Here is a 25,978-nt window from a genome sequence, read left to right as displayed (position 1 = left end):
GGTCCTCTATAGGGTTCCCAATAAAGCCTATTTAGATTTATTGGCTTGCCCTAGAAGTAATGTTATGAACAAAACGTTTTACTTATTTTCAATGGAGAGTTCAATGACTTCGAAATTTGTAATTATTAGGAAGTTAAAACGGAAAATATATTTATGGAGGTACCTAACTCTAACCACATTTTATATTTAGTCTTTATTCTACAGTTCAACAAGTCATTTCAGTGGAAAATAACACAGATTATAATATAACAGAATAATAGCAAGTAATACGATTGTTGCTGTCATAAAATATTCATATAGTACTTGCTTAATTTGTACACTATATGTATCTATTAGCACAGTTCATTATTTTTGTATTATTCACATAAAAACTCTTTATCCAAACCATTATTTGGAACACAGCTTATAAAACACTGATCGGCCGAAAATATAGTCTACAAACTGGCTAAAGTCTAAAATATATTATATTATTGTAAAGTCTCATTACCATAGAAGAAATTTTATTGCAGACTAACTTCAACCGCGAATTCATCCATATTTTTGGTTTTTTACAATTTACCTTAACGTCAATTTTGAATAATGACCATTAATGACCGTTTCAGCCGTTATTGAAAAAGTAGCAAACCAATAAATAGACATACTTTACTAATTTATATTAATATAAATATATTGTCCCAAAAATTTTTTTTCCTAACTATGGGACATTTAAATAACACTTGCGTACTCGACTATACTCAACCCGTAAACGACTCACAGATATTCGTTTTTGGAGAAAAAAGTATCGGGTAAGGAGAATCCAGCTGTGCAATATTTATGACTTTATATCTTTCTGTTCCACTCACACATCTCACTAGTATATATCGACTTCTCATTTTTTGTCCCGCTGTTATCTACGATTGCGTTTCGCCCCAGAGTTTATATTTTCAATTTTTAGATGATTCAATTATACGTATATAGAATCTTTATACCTTATTTGGATATCGATTTCATTTGATACGTGGATAACGATGGTCACACAAGAATACGCATATTACCCCAGAGGTAGACGTAAAATGTTCTCTAAATAAGTACCTAACCCAAGCCTATTTCAGCTGCAACACAGCTTGCTTTTAAAGCTGTGTTTCGGTTATATGATATACAACAGGCAATGAAATTACAGGACAAGAGGCATCTTAGTCCTCTAGAATGGTAATGCATGAGCAGCATCACGGGTATCACGTGATAACGTGATATCTGTGATGCCGCTATCACACACTACTATGATGTAAACCCCAATTCTGTATATATATACGACCTCGGTGGTCTAGCGGTCTAGCACACCGCTTTACGACCGATGGTCGCGGGTTCGATTCCTCGCACGGCACATACATTTGTATCCATAAGTATGATTGTTTGTATCGGTCTGGGTGTTTTCTATGTATTATATGTATGTATTTACAAAAAAAAAAATCTATGTATATGTATCAGTTATCTAGTACCCCAAGCTCTAGCTAGCTTAACTTGGGTCTAGATGGCGCTGTGTGAATTGTCCTGAGATTATTATGTAAAAGTGCCAGGTTTTACACGTGCTTCTGCTGTTTTTTTTTAAATAAAAGATAGCTTGTTCTTAACACAATCCCTGGGGGGCAGGGGGTTGTTAGTAATGTGGACTAATAACCCCATTGCTAGTACTGTACCATGTCAGGTCGACTTTCACGTGGTTCCTCCTGGAAACCATTGTTACAAATTCCTGGTGGATTTACTACGATGGACTAGCTGACCTGACCTCATGCTGATCTTATCCTCCTCCACTGGTGCCCCGCCAGCGTAAACCGTTAGCGCAGGCGGGTCCACCATTCCATTATCATCCATAAGAAAAAAAACGTAATCCCTCGTCAAAATTCATTACAGTCGCTTGAGCAGTTTAGTCTTGTAAAGTTAACAGACAGATGGAGAGACCAACATACATATATAATAGAGCATTTAGATGGTATGGATTTTATAAAAAACGTTTACTACAGAAGTATCGCAACGTTAGTGTTGTGGTACATTTTTTGTAACTGTAATGGCAAACAAGCTAACGGCCCACCTGATGGTAAGTGGTAAGGTAGAGATAAGTTAATTAAAAAATCTAATGTGATAATATTTCAGTGCAGTTCTGTGAGATAACACAGCCATTGATTGGTTGGATGGGATTTATTGATAACAAAGATCTAATTAACAAACACCTTCATGTTCACGACATCAATAATTGCCTCGGCCGATTCTGATAAAACATGTACCAAATTGGGATTGTATCTATAACCAATTTATAAGGTTTCGTATTTTCTCGGGATGAGATAAGTGAAGGGACACAAATTCTAAATTTGCTTTAGTTAAAACTTAATTAGTTACTCTCAAGTTCTCTTACCAATTTTTACTTAGTTCTAGAAAAAACCATGATTTTTTGGAATGGAATTTGGAACGCTATACGCAAATAAGCTGACAACCCACCTGATCGTCTGTCACATCACATCATCACATATATGGTATGAACAGCACCAAGTATATTACGACGTTACGTGACGCCATGGCAACATTCTATGCATTCCATTCCGGGGGACTTCGATGTCATGGCTCCGTGGTATTTAATGCAATTGCTTTATTTATTAACATTATATTTGCGGAAGTAAATTACAAAGAACAGGACAGGACAATACAGATGGCAGCGTCCCCACGACTGCCGTGTGAATCATCTCAGTCGTCGTGTGAACTAAGAGGCAGATTAATAAAATATTATTTTAAATAATATATCACCTGTCTACTTCTTTAATGTTATGTGGTATGAATATAAAACATATATATATAACTAGCCTTTGCCCGCGGCTTCGCTCGCGTTAATTTATCTCCTTAGGGATGGAATATATCATAAACCTTTCTTAGGGGATGCCTACATCATAGTAGCTTTATGCATGCAAAGTCTTAGCCCGATCGGTTTAAAATTGACAAAGTTTCATAGAAACTTTCATCCCCTATTTTATCCCCTTGGGGGTAGAACTAATCAAAATCCTTTCTTAGCGGATGCGTACGTCATAACATCTACCTGCATGCCGAATTTCAGCCCGATTCGTCCAGTGGTTTGGGCTGTACGTTGATAGATCACTATGTCCGTCACCTTTGAGTTATATATATTTAGATTATGAGTAAACAAAAAAATAATGGCAAGAAAAGAAAACTATTAAATATTAAAAAGTTAAATGACATGTGTAATAATTTAGAGTAAATAGTAAACAAACAATACAGAGCTTAACGTACAAAACTGGAAAGAAAATATAACAATATTGTTATGAAGAAAAAGAGAAAAAGGAGTGAAAATACTGAATTTGAAGAGGACATTGAATTCTAGAGCGAGGATATCATCTCTCCAACGGCACACTCCAGCAACGAATCGTTGGAGTGCAGCACACACTCCAGCATCCGAGACCGACCCCGGATTTCAGCTCCTGTACATAAAATATATTTATTTATTTTTTAATATTAATTTAAAAACTACAATAAATACAGATTTCATACATATACACAGGTCTCTCATTCCGTAATACTACAACCTGTAACTCTGCATAGCTTGCGACTAGATGGCGCTATGTGAGTTGTCTTGAGATATTATTATTATATTGATTTCTCGATATATTATTACAATATTAATATTATTGAAAGTTTATTAGAGAAACTGTAATCATATTTTACTAGCTGTTCCCGCGATTTCGTCCGCATGGAATTTTCTTTATTTTTCTAAAATAAAAGTAGACAAAGTTACTGCTTATTACATCAGCTAGCTCTCAAAAAAAGTCCCGTCATAATTTGGTCCAACTATTTCAGAAATTAGCTGGAGTTTGTTCCGGCAGACAGACAAAAATTATAAAAAATGTTATTTTGGTATGTACCGTATGTATGTACCGTATTTATATTCATATGCATGTAATAAAAAACGGTTATTTATATGTATAGATTACTTCACTGTATTATACTTTAAATTTCATCACTATTAATTTAAGTATCTATCTACATTAACTTGCTTACAAGTAGCCACTGTATAGTCCATTTAAAATTAACAACCTGTAGCAATCTTTACCAATACAGTTTAGATGAGATGCTGTTCTTATTTGCAGCTCCTTGTACCCTATATGCAGTTTACTGGTAGTAGGCGGTAGTAGGCATAGATACATAGAGCGTACAAGCATAATGTTTAAGAGTCTTGAGATTTTTTATAGCATAGAGGACAAACGAGCTTGCAGCTCACCTGTTAGTAAGTGATTACCGCCGCCCATGAGCACCCACTAAGCGAATTGTAAGTGCGTTTCCGGCCCGTTATGAGGGTATCAGCTCTTTTCTTGGAGGTTTCAATATGATATCAGTTCGGAAATACCATTGCTAGAAAGTGATCCCACAATGTGGTCATGCGTAGCCAAAAAATTTCTAGAAAAACGCACGGTGGAGGATCGCCTTGCATCCAGATAGTTATTAAAACTTTAATGTATATATACACAAATAAAGGTACACATAATGGGCCTAACACTTTAAGGCATTTTTTCCCAGTCAACCATAGGGCAAACAGTTAATTGGGTGATATTGTATTATTATAATTCGTGAAGCAAAAGCTTTGTACGAAAATTGCGCATACAGAGGAATATATTTTATTTTTTCTCCACAGACATATAGTCCGTACTCTTATTAGTTTGTTTCTTTATATCATTATGCTAAACTCCTTATTTTATACCTTCATAACCGTTTACAATTCAAATTCTTAATCTTAGATAACTTCAAATCTAAATTTCGAAAAAATCTTTTGGCTAGGCCTCGTATGGATTATTATTTCATGAATAGTAAAATATAATCCCTTGATTTGTTTAAAGCTAACTGAACCTTAATATTATTCAAACTTTAAACTTAGAATTAATTATGATCGAATCTCGACGATCTAATCTATTTATTATAATTACTGAATTACACACGTACGATGTCACGGGAACAGTTAGTATCTGAATAAAATGACGTAATGTGTAATCAGATAGAAACTGCAGGTAAATCATTCCAGAAATGTAATGAAACCATGGAATAATATTTCATCTTTTTTCACATGACGATGCATCATGGTTTTATGTAATGTAATAGTGTTAAAATATCTTGCAGTGTCATCTGTAGTAATTGCTAAAGAACTTCATGGGAATTCATAACCATATGCTGACTTTACTCAAATTTGTCTATTCAGTTGCCATACAGCAGCGAACCCTGTTGAAATAATTTCTGATATAAGTGATTTAGACCGAGGTAAATTCGTACAGAGTCATCTGCGTGGGCACTTTTGTCTTTACAACATACTTTAAGCTGTACAGCCTTACTTTGTAAGGTGTATTTCAGTTGATGAGATCAGATGATGATTATTCTATCACTACATTAAATTTACGGACCCATGATGTCAAAGTACTCGGGAATGACAACTGGTAATAAGTACTAGGACCATCATGTAATGTAGTGTCTTTGACGCCGTTCATGTATGTACTTATATACATAAAAAGGATTCTACAAGGTCGACAGTGAGCCTTTTTAATATTACAATTCCATATAAATACACACTTTTCCATTCATAATATTAATTGTGATAATTTTATTTATTTAACTTCAATGCACAAAACAATAGCGGACTTAACACCTTGCGGCGTTATCTACCAGTCAACCATGAGTGGTGCAGAGATAGATTGTTGGCGGTGCAGTAATATAAATGAGAAATGTGAAAAATATACGTATATATAAACAAGGTAAAATATATATAAATTTCTATAACATTCATCATTAACATAACATACATACATAAATGTGTAGCTAATTATTATATATAAATAAGTACTCAATGATCTGATGAATTTTATATGCGAAATGTTACAAGTGTTTAACATTCTACGTAATTAATAATTATAATTTCACAAAAAATTATAGTTGTAACAATTTTGAACTCTTTTAAATCGAATCGAATATCCATTTGATTAGGTCGTCAATATTCTTTGTACGTGTCTGTAACATTCTTAAATCTGCGGTTGGAGGTCATGTTCTGTTTTATTTAGCAGGTGTGTTTATGATAACAACCTATATAGTAAATTATCAAATCTATACATTAATATCCTTGTAGTAATTTATTTAACAAGAGACTTCTAGTTATAATACAATTCATATTATTCATTCTGGTAGTCGCTTTCTATAAAGTGAATGAATTATAATGATGTACTAGCTGCTGTCAACGACAGTGGAATGGTCTCTGAAGCAGAAAAGCAGTAAGAATGGTCTCTGAACGGTGAGTTCAGAGACCATTCCAAAGTTAATTAACAAATTCCAAGAGTTAATTAACAAATTCAGGGATTATATTAAGATAATAAATAAACATTTCAACTTTCGCATTTTGTACATTAGTAAAATCCTGTTCATACATATAACATGCAAATAAATATTTACAGTTTTACACACATAAACGAACACATCCGAAACATTATCATCCTTTTGGCAGTTGGGTAAAAGTTGTAACTTGACATTTATACTTCCATAGATTTACATAAATTCCTCCGCCAGAGCCTGTCACACGTTACTGTTATCAAAGTGTTTATTTTTTTTAACTTTTATGTTAACCCTCTTAATAAAATTGATCGCTTATTCCTGAACCGGTTTGGGTGAGAATATCGTTGTTAGCCTGTAGTTGTAGCATTATTTTGTGGTCGTTCATTTTCGTTTTTGTGTCCCATGTGTGTTTAAAATCATGGTTTGTTATTTCTGTGAACGTAAATTTAACTAAACGGTCACTTTTATACTATTAAAAAGAAACTACCATATGTGAAAGGGTCTATGAGTAGATGACTAGTGGCACCCTTACGGGTCGACCTGAAAGTGGCCCTATAGAAACCATTGGTTAATTTCTGAATTATTCAACTGGGTAGCCAACTGATTTAAATAAAATTTGATACACACATTTGGCACCTTGTGAAAGTAGATTGTAAGGGGTTGAAAGGGGAGATGAAACATTATATGTAAGTATCGTCATTTTTAAGGCTAGAAACTTGAAACATATCTTAAAAAAATTACCATATATTAAATATAAATAAATATGACATTCAAAGTTTGTAAAAAAATTACCCTCAATGGGGTAGAATAAAATAGGGAATGAAAGTTTGTATGTAAATTCATCGTTAGTCGACTACTCCACTCAGACGAAGTCGCGGGCATAGCTAGTAGTTAAATATACTGCTTGACAATCTTTCCAATAAATCTCTATCTCCAAATATTTTCCTTATATTGTTATTTATCTACGTAAATATTTGAAAATTACAACAGATATAAATGATGTTAGGTAAACCGGCGGGAAATAACTACATTATACTTATATAATTTTCCACCTATTCTAAACAACTCGACCGTAATATAAATACCACATAACACGATTAATAATCAAATATTATGATTGTTATGAAATACGAATTGTATAAACAATCCCACGATTTTTTGCTTATAATCGCGAACTTGGATCTGCTAATCAGCTCGTTTGCAGGTGTTATAACTACACCTTGTAAACACATAAAATTGTATACTAAGCTTTTGATAGATTTATTTCTTTCACACGTTTATCTAATTACATGTAAATAGTTACAGATATGTCGCCAGTTCCTTTCCTAGGGGAAAGGGAGGGGGTTGTCAGTAATGGGAACAATAATTCCATTGTTAGCGATGTATGATGTTAGGTTAACTTCCATGTTGTTCACCCTTCTTTTTTATTTAACTGGAATGGCAAGCTAGCTGTCCACATGATGTTAACATCATCGGAAATCGCAGGATTTGTACATTCTAAAGCCCTAATATAGGGCTACTCGAACAAATACTCCAATAGACTATTGCTATTAAGTAAAAACAACATATGCATCATGACTACGACCCTCAAAAGAAAATTGAACAAACACATGGCAAACCTAGGCCTGTGCATAACAAAAATCTGCAGATTTTGCTAAACTGAAAGGGAAACGCCATTACACATCCTATGTGGTTGTAGCCCACTCATGCATGAACGTAATATCTCCTTTGGAAAGATTACACTCTATCCTAAGGAGTTTAAAACCACCGCTCCTAAGAATATCCTTCAATTCTTATCCCTGATGGGTCTACGTAGCGAAGTAGTCCAAGCACCTGACTATAGCCGAAACCTCCCAAATAAAAATAACATCATCGCAGATAATACGTAATCATGTCACGCCCGTGATTCTCAGGCGTTGCCATTCCGGAGTATTGAGATGTCATGCCTCCATATTCAATAATTTCACTGCCTCATCTTAACCCAAACATAACTAACAAAGCAAATGATATGCTGCATTTTTCTATGTGGTTGTAGCCTGCTCATGCATAAACGAAATATCTCCTGTGGAAAATATACACTCTATCTTGAGCCGATAAAAACCAAGTCTAGGTGAACCATGAAAAAGGGCAAGCACAATAGATCTATGTAGGTGGCTATGCTACAGGTCTAGCACCTGACAGTAGACTAAAACCCTCAAAAAAATGGTGCACCTTTTTGCGCTAACGGTATACCATTGTATACCAGTGACGGATGAAATCGGATCAGTTAGCCCATCATGGTGAATTCACCAGGATTTAATTCCTGGTGAATTCGCCATAACTGTTCTTAGGGGACATATATATGTGTTCGTGTATGTGATTTAAAAATAAACAATAATATTCTGAACTCATTAAATCTTCCTAAAGTTACAGTGGACAAACAATAATTTTTAAAAATACCGCAATATTTTTTAGAGCTGCATCAGTGTGAGCGGGCTCATAAAAATTATTCTCAAAAATAAAAACCACTTAAGTATAGATAACTCATTCTACCTCTTAGGTCAAATACTTTACGGCGAGCATTTCGAGGTGTCGGTAACGTTGACTCATGTTGTTATTTCATTATAAATGCACAAAATGTCTTAATTAAAGATCGAAACCGGCATAATAACTCAGAAAAAATACACAGCCTCCAACTTCGGACCGCTTACTTGACGTCCCTTTCTAACGTGCTCGAATATATCCTCCGTCCCACTTTGCGCCAGACGAACTTGTAAATTGTTCTTTTTACGTTCTGAGCGGCACGAAAGGGCTTAAGATTTTTCTTTGAATGCAACTTTAATTCATATTCCACTGAGAATAGATTTATTAATATGTTCACATCTCGGTTATTGTGATGTTTGGTGAATTGTGAGACTGATCAAGTTATCTCGCTCGTACAAAACAAAATACAGCACAAGTCCTTTAAGCTTTCGAGTTTAGTTGCTTTACCGCGATTGCTTTTTGTAGCCCCGTCCCTTTTCTTGGTGCATTTCATTTGTACCAAAAACGGGTTCGATTCTGAAATCCTTCACAGTCGTATTTTATAGTAGAATGAACTTTAGTTACTTATGAATTACAGACGGAAATCACGTGATCGGATTAACAAGTTAGGTTGTTTAACATGTTTTCGTGAAGATGTTACTGTCACGTTCTATCGATACGAGATGTGTGTTTCTCTTTTTGTTGGAAGTGCATTAAGACATGCAATGCACTCTACGTTAGTTTTCGAAGACTCTTCATGTAACTAATGCATGATTCATTCTGTAACCTTTTGCGGGTGACGCGATTTCACGCACTTCGTTGACAGCGACATTCCTTTGTAAGCTATAGTATGTAGAATTGAGATTTTTTACTCGAGAAGGTATTCTATTAACAACCATATACAGAGATACAGGTTGCAGGATGAATTTACGGTAGTCAATTTAAATTTTACAGCTCTATAGCTATATTCCATGTTGTCTATAGCACAGATAAGATATTACACAGCCTATAGTATTACGCGTTGAGTATTACTTTGAAATTTACTAGAGGCTTTCCAACAATAATAGTTCACGAGCTCACAAATAAACAAACAAACGGAAAGCCTCCGTATTCGAATCCAATCCAGTTTCAACACGAACCTATTACGTGAAATAGACCAGCTTCTGTGTGCACAAGGAATTTTTGTATGGATTCCCAGAAGAGTGTCTTGCTTGAGCCGTCAGCGCCCTGTCAACGTTGAACAAACATTTGCGCAGTAGTCAGTACCTCAAACATGCAGTCGTGAGTATTTACACATCACTTCACAAATAGATAATTATCAGGTCCTTCCATTTAAACATTGTATGCGACATTAAATTTATTCCAGTCCATGTACAACTCGCTTGAAATGTTAAATGCATTCAGTTAATCGACCATTTCAAGAACTTAAAATGGCTAAATGGAGCAAGTTCGGTATAAGTTAGGTACTTAATTAACTTGTAATGTGACATTGTACTTCATATTGATATAAATTATTGTATGAATTTGCTTGCCGAGATTTTAAAAGTTGTCGTAGTTTAATTGAATATCTGTATCCATTACTATTGTTTTTTTTTTAAATGTCAGCGATAATTTGAACAGCTTTATGGAAGCTATATTTGTTTTTACAAATTATCAGTAGTAGCGATTAAGTATACATACATTTTAAATCATTCCTGATTCCTTCCTGATTTTGTGCTCGATATAACTTATTAAAGCTATTTCTTATAACATTCTTAACGCTTCAGAAACAACAAAATGTTTCAAGTTACGTTTACCCCGTTTTGAAATATTTTTCATTGTAACTATTTATTTTATTTTTCATTGTCTATACCTTTCTCGATAGCTTTCCAACACTATAAGAAGTTTTAAAGTCGGATCAGCAGTACCGGAGATTATCCCGAACATTTTCACAAACTTTACCTCTTTATACCTTACTAGCGACCCGTCCGGCACAGATGAATTACACATCTTTGAATTTCTCTGTTTGTTCTTGATGTGAAATGGAACGCAACCTAATTTGTAATGTAAAATAAAAAACTAAAAAGCTCTCCCCTTTTCCGATCTATACTCTGTGCTGTAAACGTGATTACTTCAGGTAATTAAAATATATATTATAAAGTGCACATTTTATTTCATTTATATTAAAAATACTACAGTTCTGTACTATAACATGAATTATTATACATACAAACCTTCCTCTTGAGGCACTCTATCTATTTCTGAAAACTGCATTAAAATCCGTTACGTAATTTTAAAGACATAAGAGACAAGACAGAGGCGGCGACTTTGTTTTTTACTATGTAAAGATACTAGCATACCTGGTACTAACATACCGTACTAAGTTATTCGTACATATTTACTAATATCACCAATATCTATAACATTGTTTGTGAATAAACAATCAGTGCATTTTATCTACACTATTTTTTTAGTACATTCCATTTTGACTGCTCTAAATACCACATTCCGGAAGTTGAAATACATTATTTAAATTCAACTAGAAATCACTGCTATCCGAATTGTTTGGTTTTAATTAAGAGGCGATGTGCTTTATTTAACTGCTGTAGGTAATCTAACCGTAGTCAATGAAGCTTTTACTGTTTGCTCTCGTAAGCGGCTGCCGTTTATTGTTCAAAAGCTAAGTTTTTTATGATAGATCAAATATTTTGTATGACGAGACTAGTGCATTATGCCACTTACTTCGTTTTTTCTACACATATCTCTATTAAGTCGTGCACTCTTATTACCTATGTTATCTGAATAGACGTATGCAGGTAATGTATTCCTCATATGTTGAAGACATTATAAGTTAAGACATATACACGTTAATATTAATATCTCAACTTATAAAACTTACTGATTTTCCACTTATATGCATACCAACATTATATTATATATTTGTTTCAGTTCGAACAACTTTGATCTGTGCTAAGAAATAGTCTATTCAAATTAGCATATACATACTTTGCTAATTTGATTTTTCTTCGCAACATAAAGATGCAAATATTTTTAGCTCAACAGTTCACTTTATCTTCCATTTAATGAGTCGCTATTACTCTCATTTAAATAACTTCAGACCCCCCACAAATTCCTGATTCATTCTGTCATAGTCGAATCCATAAAAAACCATTTAGCGTTCATGCAAATCCATGAATTATCATTGTTTATGTTAGTGCATCAGTCAGTATAGCGCTAAGAAAATGCGATTAAGACATTATCTGGTTAGCACTATCCACGCCAGAGCGAGACAGAGAACAAATACGCCCGCATATTTGTAAGGAAATAACTTTCTGTGCGAGCAGGACGCCGCAATTGAAATGTCAGGTTCTACGCGCGCATAATGAGAAAACTGCCGTCTCTTTCGCTCCTGACATTTTACAGTCGTTTATTGTCATGTTACTGTCCCGTTCTGACGGGCGAGATTGAGATGAAATCGCCAACGGCGCGTTGGGATCGAGTCCACCCGCTATTGCTTGCTATATCCGTTGGTACCGCGTTGGCGGTGCACGTCGTCTCGATTCGCTTACATTTGTTATTTTTAATAAACAATCGCATATATTTTTTTAATGAAAGCTGTGACTGTTGACGTTTTAAGTGCAAGTGTGGTGACTGGATATTCGATTAAGATTTTTTCGTGTGCATAAAAGTTTTTTTTTAAGTAAAATTGACAAGTGAGCATGTGTTCTGTGCTGTATTTATTATTATGCGAATGGATTGCTACCGCTCCGATATAGTATGACACAAGATGACCTGAGAAGTCAAGATAGATTACAAGTAAGTTTTTAAATATATAAAAAAATACTAGCAATATATGTAGGTTAAGATTATATAATTAACAAACATATTTATAAATAGTTAAAGTGCAAATAACAAATACTATGCTTAGAATTAGAGTTTAGACATTTTCAAAATAGCCTATAGTCCGGTATGACCTGTAACAATTTTGGTATAAAAATCCATCCACATTCCGTCAGATTTTTGTGAATCTCTTTTCGGGCGAAGTGACAAGTTTTCCTTTTAGCAAAAGCATTCAACATGTGGTCCATCGTGCATACTTTGTACCTGCTTCGTTTAGAATGAGATGGGGCTGACTTTTTGTATGTTTAAAAACAAAGAAATCCCTTCGACGACGGGAGCCCTTCGAAGCCGTGTTGCAGTACAAGCACGTTTTAAGTCTTTCCCGGGAATTACCAGAATTTATGTTCCATACATGAATGTCCGTTGCGTTTTTATTGCGCCGACAAAATTTGTATTCAGAGTGGGTAGGTGAACATTTAGGTTTAAAGCTTTTGTAGGTGTAACGGAAGTCTTAACTTTTATAAACATATTGCTATAATGTATCTATTACGTACCTAATAAATAATTATAAGCTGTAAAATAGTTAAATCATAAGTAAATAGATAAATTATTGTTTGAAAATTATATTTTGACAAAAAACAGTGTCCTATACCGACAATGGACGGAATGATGTTAAATATTATAATATTTAATGTAAACATCATGACATGGTAATGTAATAGTTTTTATTTAACCATGCATTTATATGCTTAATTAATCTGCATATAGAATATGTATAAAATTGAGTACATAATAGTTAATTTATATACTTAACTACCTATGCCTATACATATATTATAGTAATAGTGAATTAGCAATAACAAATATCTCAAAATTAAACTGAGTACACTTTTGAACTACTTTTTATTTATTTTCAATTCCTTAATGCACGTCATTAAGGATTAATATTATAGAAAATATGGTAGTCGAGTTCATACATCCGAATGAACTCAATATGAAAAACGCATAAATGTAAAACATACCTACACAAAAGTGTTCTTACTGGTAGGTAGACATTTCCCGGCACATATAATAGCTATCTACCCACTTAATTAACCTTAATTAGCCTTATGGTAAAATTGTAACCCTTACTTCAAAAGATAATAAGAACAATTAGATTATTATTATATAACAAACGAATATATTCTGTGATATAATTACTGTGACAATTAAAACGTCTCACACTTCTCACTTCTTACAAAATTCTTATATTTTTGAGAAAAAACTTAAGAATTATAAAGTGGCCAATCTAGGCTTCTGTCGAAAATGCAGTAGTTTTGGACTAGAAATTTAAATCAGTCGGAATTGTTTTTTTTTTCCAAATAACCGAACCACCTTTGTCTCTGATGAATTCTTTTTTACCGTAGGAATATCAGATAGTTTCCTACGCTAAAACTGGGATCTGTTGTTGAGGACTGTTAAAGTTTTACCGTAGGAAACTATCTGATATTCCAGACGGACAGACGGGTTAAAATTCAAAGAAACCCTTGTTTGGCTTCTGTTCCTCTCATAAAAATTGTCATGACATCGGCTAGTTAGAATATTCATCATCTGCTTCTTCCTTATCCCATTTATTTGGGGTCGGCGTATTATGTTTTTCGCTTCCATTCATCCCTTTTCGCAGTCATCGCGATGGTTAGTTACAATATTATTATGTGCAAACTTATTGTTAGCAAGCAGTATTCATATTAATATTAATTAATACTTAACTCATAAATACTAATAATAAAGTCATATAAAATGGAATTGAGTGTAAGTAATAGCGTAAGCTAGTGGTCACTCTATTAAATGAATCTGTATTATTTTAAATATGGATAACATTTATTTGAAAAGAATACAAGCTGAGTTTCTTGTCAGTTCTTCTCATCTCGATATCATTCCGAACTGACGGTAGATTTGACATATCATAAGAGTATGTAATAGACCTACATGAATAAAGATATTTTTAATTTTGAAAGTCCAATTTAGCAATTGAATTACCCCAACTATATCTATATAATTTTATTTTGATGTTATATATATACCAGGAAATGGTAATCATTAAATAAAGACGTAACACCATGGACTTGATAATACTGTGAAGCCCAATTATATTTATTTTGCCACTTCTGCTATGAAAATAAATCAACATTTAATACTAATAACCAATGAATAGATACCAATAAAGCTACAAGTGAATAGGTATGTGTAATATTAATACAAGTTTTAGTTTATTTTCAATTTCTTAGAAATACAAATAATCTTTATACAAATAAACTTAATATAAATTAAAAGAATTTATAACCTAATAGCATATTATGTTGTATTTACATTTAACACTAATCTGTAAGGAATTTCTGAATGGTCATATAAAGCGGTTATAAATATGACATAAATCAATAGGATTAATCCGTGATGTTAAATACATAAAACATACATATTTAAATTAATATGTAGCTATAGAGTCATCTGTATGGAATTATGAATAGATTAATTTTATTAATATTCCTTTTGGAATTGATATTTTTGGGTACTTATTTGATTAAACAAATACATAATATTAAATAAAACTTACCATAGTACATTGAAAACGCCACCCAAATAGGTTAAGCCGTTTCTGAGATTAGAGTGCACGAACGTACAAATAAAATTTTTAACATATATTCGTTTTGGGTATAATATACAGTATTTGTAACGTGCAGTGAAGAAAAGAAAATTTTTAAAAAGATATAAAAGTACACGAATTATAACAACAAGGCGGCCATATTGTTGAATGCACTAATTTTACAAATGGAATATTTTTTAATAACAAATAATTTTTAATTTAACTTTTTTAATTACGGCGATCATAACTTCATTTATTGATTTAAATCTATGTTGCAATTTACTTAAAATAGATAAACATAAATATATTATGAATAAGTACTTAGATCAAAATATATACATGTTAAATTTTTTACTGTAAAAAAAGAAATATTACTGCATATTTTATAAATTTTTAGACTATTTAGGAGCACAGGAATTAATAGAAGAGAATTACTATGTAAAATGCTTAAAGTACTTATAATAGCAATTTGCTAATATCGTAACAAAAAAGTGTACTTTTTTACAGTTACCATTTCATGTTAAATATATTTATTAACCAGTACCATCTCGTTGACAACTCTTCCGCGTGGTCTCGAACTTCCCATGTTTGAAAATTCATATATTTCATTACAATTTTCCATGCTTAAATACTATTGAACTCTAATAGGTACTTTCCATTAAAAAAAGTTCGTTTGTAATCAAAGAATATAATTAACTTCTTATAAATAACTTGTCGTAACAAAGTTACAGTTAAAAGGAAGAGTCGAATTAAAAATATGTCTAATAAACTATTAAAAAATGAAATAACAATATTGGGCTCAAGCAAAATGTCGATTAAAAATATATTTATAATATATTACTTATAATATTATAATTTATTTTCCTTAATAAATAATAAACCCTATATTAAATTATAATTTATAATCGACTGTTATAACAATACTATATATATTACGAATCTAAATTGAGAGAGGATAAAACTTGTCACCACTATCTGTACAATAAAACAATAGAAATAGTAAAGTTAGTTATTCAAATAAATTTAAATTATTTATACCTGAACTAGGTAGATTAAAAAAAATAATCTACCTATATAGTTCATTCGGAATGCTGTCTTATGACAAGACGAACGAGCAAGGAACTTGTGTGTTGCACTTTTAAGAAATATTCTAATTTTACATTTTTCAATTTAAATGTATGAATACACACTACCAAATAACAATACATTAACTTATAGTCAGAAGTTTGTTTTTGACTACACTGATACATTCTTCAATGGTCATGTGTTCGAATACTACTGACAATAAAAAAAACTTACTTTATTAAGTTTAGGCTAATACACCAGTCAGCTTACCAATTCTTCTCAATCAAAGTAGTAGTAGTACGTGATGTTAGAATAAAAAAAAAAACTATTCAAAAGTGCTTATATTAAGTTTATTACAATAAATATTATCAATTTGTAGTCGCAATCGGCGGGGTTAGTAAGTAAAAAATAGAGACAGAAACCGAAAGGATATAGATATATGACTGAAAAAAAAAATTTTTTGCTTGGATTAATATTGAGAACAAATAATAATTAATTGCATATTTATATGCATATCATCAGCCAGTCCAGAGCTAAGTAGAGTTACTTATATAGCATTAAATAACTAACAGACGTACGTAAAAACTTTCTAACAACAAGAACCATAAAAAACTATGCCACATACACGCACAAAATACATTCATTTTCATAAACTTTTTAATACTGTTCTAATTACATACAATTTTTTACATCTGAAATCGATTAAAAATCCCGCTCATTACCAACTAAGTTACAATGTTAGGTTAAGTTAAGTTGGAAAAGATCTCTTTCCTCTGAAAGAGCCCACCCTTGCCCATATTATTTTTAATATTCATGTACTATTTTAAGTTACAAGTGCAATAAACGGAATATAAAAAGTTATTATTGCATAGATTCCGGGTTAGATTGCTGTACAACACAAAATTTGTATTCCTGACCACGAGTTTGTTGTTTATCTTCCTCTGTATCCTAGGCATAATTATGTATAAAATCTTCATTACATAGTATAAAACAAAGTCACTGTCGCTGTCTGTCCGTCCATATGTATGCTTAAATATTTAAAACTACGCAACGGATTTTAAAGCGGTTTATTTAATGGATTGAGTGATTCTAGAGGAAGGTTTATGTATATAATACATGAACACCCAGGCGAAGCCGAGGCGAGTAACTAGTAATAAATAAAGTAACAAATATACTCATATTACCTGTGCCTGCGGTTTCGCTCGCGTAAAATTTATAGTTTATGTGTTAAGCTATATACTTAGCTATCAGATAATTATTGGAAAGTTTCATTAAAATCCATTCAGTTTTTACGTGAAAGAGTAACAAACATCTATCCATACATCGATGCATACTCACATACTTCCAAATTTATAATATTACTAAAATTTATAGTATTAATTAATATTTTCGCAAATAAACTCCTTTACCTTACGCTTCGTAGATTACCATATAATTATTCCACCAAACTTCTTCATAAGTGCTCGCAATATATTTCCTTGTAAGCTTTCATTACAAGCTAATTAAGCATGCCGGAGCTAAAGGGCGGAACACCAAAATTCACGATGCAACAACTTCACATTTCACGATCTCAATCGAATGTTCACGAGTAAAGCCGAACCACCCAAACATGTCCTAGAGTTCCATTAATGGCGGATAGCGGGCAACTAACCAATTTCTAAAAACTAAAAGAAAAATAAGAATTATGTAACAAACAATCGATTTATCTATTTATAAAAAAGGTAGTTATTATTAAATCTTTCATTATAACAACGTTATTTATTACTGCATTATATTTCTTTGATATTCTTAATACTAAGTTAAAAAAAGGAACAATCATTTCGGAAGGAATTTATTTTACACACAAGAAAACCGAGACTACAAATAACAAAACATGATGCTTTCTGCCACGATCTGCCACTGGACATATATATATTAATTAATACAGACAGTATGCTCTTATTTAAAGGGTAAAAATTACTGGTTACCAAGTCATAAGACCTCAAGGAAAATGCTCAGGGAATGGCAATTAATGACAATCGTCAGTATAATTGTGTATTCACCAAGAAGCAACAACATACAAGTTACATAAAAAATCAGTGACTGTATCGAAACATAATAAACAGAAAACGAAATAACACAATATCATATTTATAATGTATTTACCTAACTAATTAAATACATACGTACATTTTATTAATTAATTAAAATATTTATTTTGTTATGGAAAATTGTTTGTGTCTTTAGAATTTCGGTAGATTTGCTCCACTGATAACCTTAAGTCTGTTAAAATATCGCAGTGGTAGACTCGTGTAAATACACACACAAACACAACAAACGAGGTTCTAGGTCGGTTCCTTGTTTTGTACACAATAAAGATAGCAACCAAATAAGTATTTAATTACAACGCATAATTACAACCGCCTAATGTTATCCGCCATCAGTGTGACCGCAGCCTGAGTCTCGATTTGACCCGATGATCACGAGCACACGACCTAAGTAATGATTTGTTTGAATCAAGCCATTGAAGCCTTTTATGATCTCCAAGATGTAAGCAATAATAATCGATTTATTAGGCTTTTATTGTCCATTGAAAAGAAAGTAAACTTTATTTGAATTATGATTTTTTTATTACTAATTCAAATATTTTTTTAGTATGCTTTCCATGAACATGATTTGCAATCATTTAAGCTACATTGAAAGTAGAAACTCTTCACATTTTCACATCCTGAAATCATCCAGTAGTAATTTTATAAAATTATTCATACGAATTCTGTTAACTAATATTATAAATGAGAAAGTGTCTGTCTGTCCCTCTCTATTTTTTATCTTTTCACGACTAAATGGCTGAACGGATCGTATTAATACTTTACATGAAGATATATTATATAATTAAGGCCTATATAATGTATGTATGTTCACAGCTTTTAAAAAATAAGGAAAAAGTCGCAAGTGAGAGACTACCTAGTAATGAGATATAAAAAAATGCAGTAGTTCAATTATAATACTATTTTTGTTCCATAATAATAATAATCTCAGGACAATTCACACAGCGCCATCTAGACCCAAGTTAAGCTAGCTAAAGCTTGTGTTATGGGTACTAGACAACTGATACAAATACATAGATAATTTTTTTTTCATAAATTCATCCATATTATACATAGAAAATACCCAGACCGATACAAACAATCATACTCATGAATACAAATGTTTGTGCCGTGCGAGGAAATGAACCCGCGACCATCGGACGTAAAATGGTGTGCTAGACAGCTAGACCACCGAGGTCGTCAATAAACTAAATGAATGTTTAGTTTCTCTTTGCCTATCCCGTAAGGAATCTAAATACGACAAAATCTAAAGCAAAATACATTTATCAATAAAATAAATAATGATTTTTGTATTAAGTACATATACTCGTTAAGCACTAAAGTTATTAATCTATTTAAATTGGTAAATAGTGGAAGAATAGGACATACTACGACAACCCCAAATAATGAGATAAAGGCAAGCAATAACGATGATTAATTTAATAATATAATACTTTTTTTGGATCATCAGAGACTTCACAACATTTAAATTGCACGACAATTAAAATGTTAATTTATATGATAACACCTGGGATCATTGGCAAGCTATAAATATTCGCAGCATACGTCCTGACTTGGCCACGATCGCAAAAACTGATGTATGGGAATGAAAACCAGTCTCAACTGTGGTATGATGGTAAAAAATAACAGTTTATTACCTTTTACGTTTCGGTATCCGCGTGTGCACGCTCATTGCTCTATTACTTTTCCAATGGTAGGGGTGGCACTCATTAAAATATTCAGAAACATTCATTTACTTTCAACTAGCTTTTTATTATAGGTACTTAGCTCCTTTTGGTTGCAGTGTGAGTCTATAATCTTATTTGTTAGACTAAAAGAGTTTTTTAATCTGAAACATCCATTCCTCATGTTAGCGCGCTCAACCAAACAAACAAAGAAATAGATATACAGGATTTGTTTCTTTGTTTATTTATATATTTTATTTATTTGTTATAAATAAATTGTTATACGAAAACCGTTAGTTTTCTACAACCGTTCAAAGTCGAGTTGGGTCGCTAGTTTACATATAAACAGAAACTATAATTTGAAATAGGTTATTAATGAAAAACATCTTATTTAATTTCTTTTGTTGAAATTATAGTATAAAATTCGATTGTATTAGTATAAAACCCTATAAAAAATTGCTAGATGTCGATCGTCGATTACTGATTAAGTAATTACCGAAACTACACGTTTCGGATAACCCTATCCCCTCGATATTAGTTGATAATCAAAGTTGTACCAGTGAGAAATCTATTCTTCTTCACTGAATTTTAAAGTGGAATAAAAAGTACTATTCGAAAGTCGTTATATTAAAATTGATAGATAGAGTATACTTTATTTGTAATAGCCAATGAATAAAAGACGTCAATGATATATTAAAAAACATGTATTATAATAAGGCGTAGAGTATAATAAATTTATATAATTAAAAATATTTCTTAAAATAAATCATATTCATGAATACAAATATTTGTACCGAACCTACGACCATCGGATATAAGGCGGTATGTTAAACCGCTAAACCACCGAGGCCCTAAATATGAATATGTTATTAGACTGTAATATTCGGTATACCTATATTATTTAAGCAAAAACAAGTGTCGGATAGGTTATCGAGTAATCAAGGTAAGTTGGTACAGTTCATAGTCTACTATTAACAGTGTTATTATGTGTTAGTTTATTGCTCTAAATTAGATACTAACATATATTTATGTCTTCGTAGACACCTTATTAAAGCCAAGTAGCTTGCTTTGTAAGTTGTTTCGCTTTGGAACTTAATGAGATGTCTGTATAGTTGGACTAGCACAACTTGGTTGGGGTTACAGAAGACTGCTCGCGCACTTTTGGGGTTTTTAGCTGGTAAGAGTCTGGCAGTACCGTTCACCTCCCTCAGGGTAGATCTCCATGAGGATGTACCAGAAGAAAAAATAAGACTACTTTATTTACAGTTGAGATATGGCAAGTAATTGATAGTTACTTACATATTTTTAAACGGTCTTCATGTCTGTGCATGTCATTAGCATGCTCATTGGTCTACATAACCTTTGGCTAGTATGTGTAACTGATAAGCTATGAATAAGAGTGTTTTTATAATAAATTATACCTATATTAAGTATGTAGCATATTTAAATTAATAATAAATAAATAAATGACCTTGGACACTTAACACAGCGCCATCTAGTCCCACAGTAAGCAAAGCTTGTTTTTTAGGTTACTAGACAATTGATATAAATGTTTAGATTTTTATACAAATATAATATAATAATAATATATCAGGACAATTCACACAGCGCAATCTAGTCCTAAGCTAAGCAGAGCTTGTGTAATGGGTATTAGACAACTGATATAAATACGTGGATACATTTTTTTTGTTAATAAATACATATTATACATAGAAAACATCCAGACCGATACAAACAATCATACTCATGAATACAAATGTTTGCACCGTGCGAGGAATCGAACACGTGACACTCAGAAGTAAGGCGGTATGTTAAATTTTTAGATCACTGACGCCTTCAAATTAAAAAACAAATTATCGCTGTACTAGCCGTGCCTGTGGTTTCAACCGCATGAATAAAGCCTATGTGTTATTCTTATGTATAAGCCATATTATTGTAAAGTTTCATCAGAATCCGTTCAGTAGTTTTTGCGTGAAAGAATAACAAACATCTATCTATCCATCCATACTCACAAACTCTCGCATTTATAATATTAAAAAGATTAATATGTAAAGAGCGACAGTTAAAACTATATTTTCATATGTCCGAATTTAATATTGATTGATAGGAGCATGTATCAATTATATAATTATACTCTGTAGTTATATATCAATTTTGACAGCTTAATCATTTTATATATAGCAAATTTAGTTTCAAACAAAAACACTATATGTCGTGTTTCTAAGCTTGCTTCTTCAAATGTTCAATGTCTTTTTTTAATAATCAACAATTCACATATTGGCCTTAAGTTCTAAGGTATTTAGAGCTTATGTTATGGGTATTAGATAAGTGATATAGATACTTAGATACACTTTTTTTTATTTTTTAATACAAATATGCGTACAGCCCTTCTGATAGTAAACGGTTACCATAGGGAACGTTTTTAAGGGAAGGTTTGCACAGTTTAACTTAATATTATAATAATAATAATAAATTTCTTACCGTTACCTAGTGAAATTTCATTGAACCAAAATACAACTTCGTAAATCCAGATAGAGTAGGAAACATATTATTATACGTCCAGATAGATCAGGTATAATTGCGTCAGTTAATAAATCTAGGATATATATATAGATATATATATATAATAATCTATCTAAATAACAAATTTAATTCATATCCGTTTAGCTTTTTAAGCGTGGTTTAGTAGCACATATTGAACATACAAACATAAACATTTATATAAACACTAATTATATTCCACGGCGCTGTTCATCCAATACCACCTTTCTCAGCTTTTTTTGACCGAACCAAACTATAACTTCATACATCCAGACCCTTAATAAAAATATATGAGAAAAAACCCGCAGTGTGTAATTTCGCCGATATCGTTAACTCGTTTAGTTATTTGGTCGGGGCTATCTCGGGAACTGGTCGAGTACGGGTCAAGAGCGGTCACGGCCTTTGATGAAGACATTCGGCTGGGACAAGGAAATGTATGGAGTAATCTTTTAATATTGTGTGAATGTCCAGCTTCGAAATTAATCGATTATAAAATATCAAATATTATAACCGTTTCATATCGGACATTTCATGATTTTTTTTTGTTTTTATACTTAACAGACTGTCTGAGACACTAGCATATGACTTTAAGTTATTTTTTGTAATCAATTATAAAATTTGTTTGCAATAAGATAAACAAATCATTAATTATTAGCTTATATTATTTTTTAATTAAAACTAATTCAAGTTGTAAATTAAGAAAAAACAAGCTATAGGTAATAGGATAGATCAGAATATAAATGGATCATAATATCCGATATAAATTAACATATTACTAAAATATACACTTCAAGCCAGCTTTAGGTAATTTTTACTTTTTTTATGTAACTTTGTAATCAATTATAGGACATAAGTAACTAATTATTCATTGACGCATATATGTTATTATATTGCGTAACTATTTATAAATTATAACAAAACAATTATAAATCAAACTATAAATAAATGCTTCAGTTGTTTGTAATTCGATTTACTTAAGTAAATATCTGCAAATAACGATAGTTATAGTTATATATGCATTGCAAATTATCTCTAATAATTTACTTTAGAGTACATTTGCCTATCTACCTACTTTATAACATAAAGTTCAGTACTTTAACTTTAATAGCACCTCTGGTAATTTTATTAAACCAATAAAATAGGTATATTACGCTATTTAGATTCAGCAAATGTTTAATACCAAATCTGATAATTGATTTTACGCAACGAAAATACTTAATTACTTCATGTGCTTTAACAGATTTATTTAAAATAGATTCCTTTACATAAAACTAATGATTTATAAATATGACAATTAACTATAAGTTTCTAAAATAAATTAATCAAATCATGATTGCAAAATGATTTTATATGGTAATTGCAAATAAAAATAATTTCACCGGACCACGTTCCGTTTACAGTATTATAGAAAATAAATAATAACTAAAAAAAATTACAGTTGTTTATGAAGACAGCACAATTATTATACGTTTGTTGTACAAGAGTACAATATCGTTCTCTTTGTATGGAACTTTAGAACGAGTTCAATTAACTTTTAACGAATATTTTATAGCGCGCGCATGTAAAACAAATACAAAAGTTTTAACATAAGAACATGACTTGTCTATGGCATTCCATGACCATATCACCACAGAATATAATCAACTCTGGTCTATGATACACGGTGAGGCTGAATAACGACGTGTCTCTCGCAACTTCATCAATTATACCTTCAACAAATATTTCTATGCCATCAATTACTTTGCTTGCTGCATGGTGCGTTTCAATAAGGATTCATTCGTTCATATTAAATTAACGGCTCAGTGAGAATTTGTTCTATTCAAACATTTTATTGGTTAGAAAGTTTAACGAATTCATTAAATGCTATGTTCACTTGAGTTTTATGTCATTTTTCCTGTCATCTCATAATTGGTACTTATCATATTTTGAAGTGAATGTTTCCACTGAGTGAATATAAATTTATGTGTTATAGTACGAAATTATTAAGATTGTTCCTAACTCTGAAAATATGTTGATTTCCAGTTACGATTTGTATAGTTAAATGTAAATATACATTTATATTATAAAAGGTTAACGTACTATCAGTGTTATTAATTTTTCATAATCAATTTCTGATTAATTCCTAATAAATATTTATATTTCTTATTGGTGAATAATTTGCATATAAAATATACTTATACTAATAGAGATGTAATTATCTAGAATAAATAAAACTTGAATCAATACACGATAACTAATTATCTGTTTCATTGTATTTTTTTCTAATAACCAATCGAAATGCCGGGAAGCGTGACACGAGCAGAAAATACGACCACAAAATATTTGTACAGTCAGCGACGTAATAAACACACAGGAGCGCGACGAATCCGGCCCTCTCTAAATAAAAACCGGAAAAAAAAGTCGGTCGACGAAGCGTCGAAAGAGCCATCTTTCTGGGGTAGAACTAATTGGGCTTCGTTGGTTATAGTTAAAAAAGTTATTTGTTAAACTCGTAACACTATTTTGATTGATCCTCGGAGGTTGGACGTGAGGCTGTGGACGGAGAGAAAAAAACGGATCCGTAGACCGCCGCACGATATAAATGTATAGGACGAAGACAATTTGATCAATAATAACTATGAAATTCGAAATGTTGAGTCAATAATTGAGTCATTTGCATATGTTACAAGTTGTATATATTCCGATGCAGGTCGTGTTATGCATTTTTTAAATACAGATCAAATTTTTGTATACGCTTTAAAATGGATACTGTCGTCGTCATTGGATATATTTCAAATTCGCTTATGTCTTATCTAGGAAATAGTATTATATTGTCAGCTAGTGGAGTATATTACCCGATTTTTTTCTACTTATGTGCTAAATTTCATCTAAATCCTATTGCCCATTTATTCTTATCGGGAAAAGACTATTCAAAAAAATACATATATGCACATACGAGACCAAAAGACGCGAATTGTTACCTTCTATTCGAAATGATATCGGCCTCTGCAACAGTATTCTCAATAACCCAATAACAGAAGAGGCCATCAAAATGATTAATATAGTCAAATTTGGCATTAACGAGAGAAATATATCATAATTTAAATATTTTGTACTGTTGCACCGATGGGGGTGGCATATTCTCCGGAATAAACCCTCAATATTTAATAGATTAAAAAAAAAACATGCTTCCTCGCCGATTGTCCGCGGTTCATGTAGCATATAAACCTCTGGGATATGAAGATTTCTGTGCTTATTGTCGACCCTGAAGACCTCTTTCCAATAACCTCTCGCAACCTTATTAACCGCAGAAATACAACGCCATAAAATCAGCCCTTGATCTTTTGCTTTAGCTA

The 25,978-nt window shown here is 31.9% G+C and overlaps 1 protein-coding gene across 1 annotated transcript in view; it reads left to right on the top strand.

The window, feature by feature from the left end:
* The first annotated feature begins 12,361 nt into the window (after positions 1-12,361).
* Positions 12,362-25,978, top strand: part of LOC131851710 (zinc finger protein GLI4) — a 118,354-nt gene continuing 104,737 nt past the window's right edge. The window contains exon 1 of the mRNA XM_059202242.1: positions 12,362-12,639. The gene's annotated coding sequence lies outside the window, so the exon portion shown is untranslated. The remainder of the gene's footprint in view (positions 12,640-25,978) is intronic.

Source organism: Achroia grisella, unplaced genomic scaffold (genome assembly GCF_030625045.1).
Source record: "Achroia grisella isolate CSIRO2021 unplaced genomic scaffold, CSIRO_AGI_Agris_v1 utg1174, whole genome shotgun sequence".
In the NCBI taxonomy this organism is placed as follows: Eukaryota; Metazoa; Arthropoda; class Insecta; order Lepidoptera; family Pyralidae; genus Achroia; species Achroia grisella.
The sequence above is the reverse complement of the archived record's forward strand: the minus strand, read 5'-3'. Positions and strand labels throughout refer to the sequence as shown.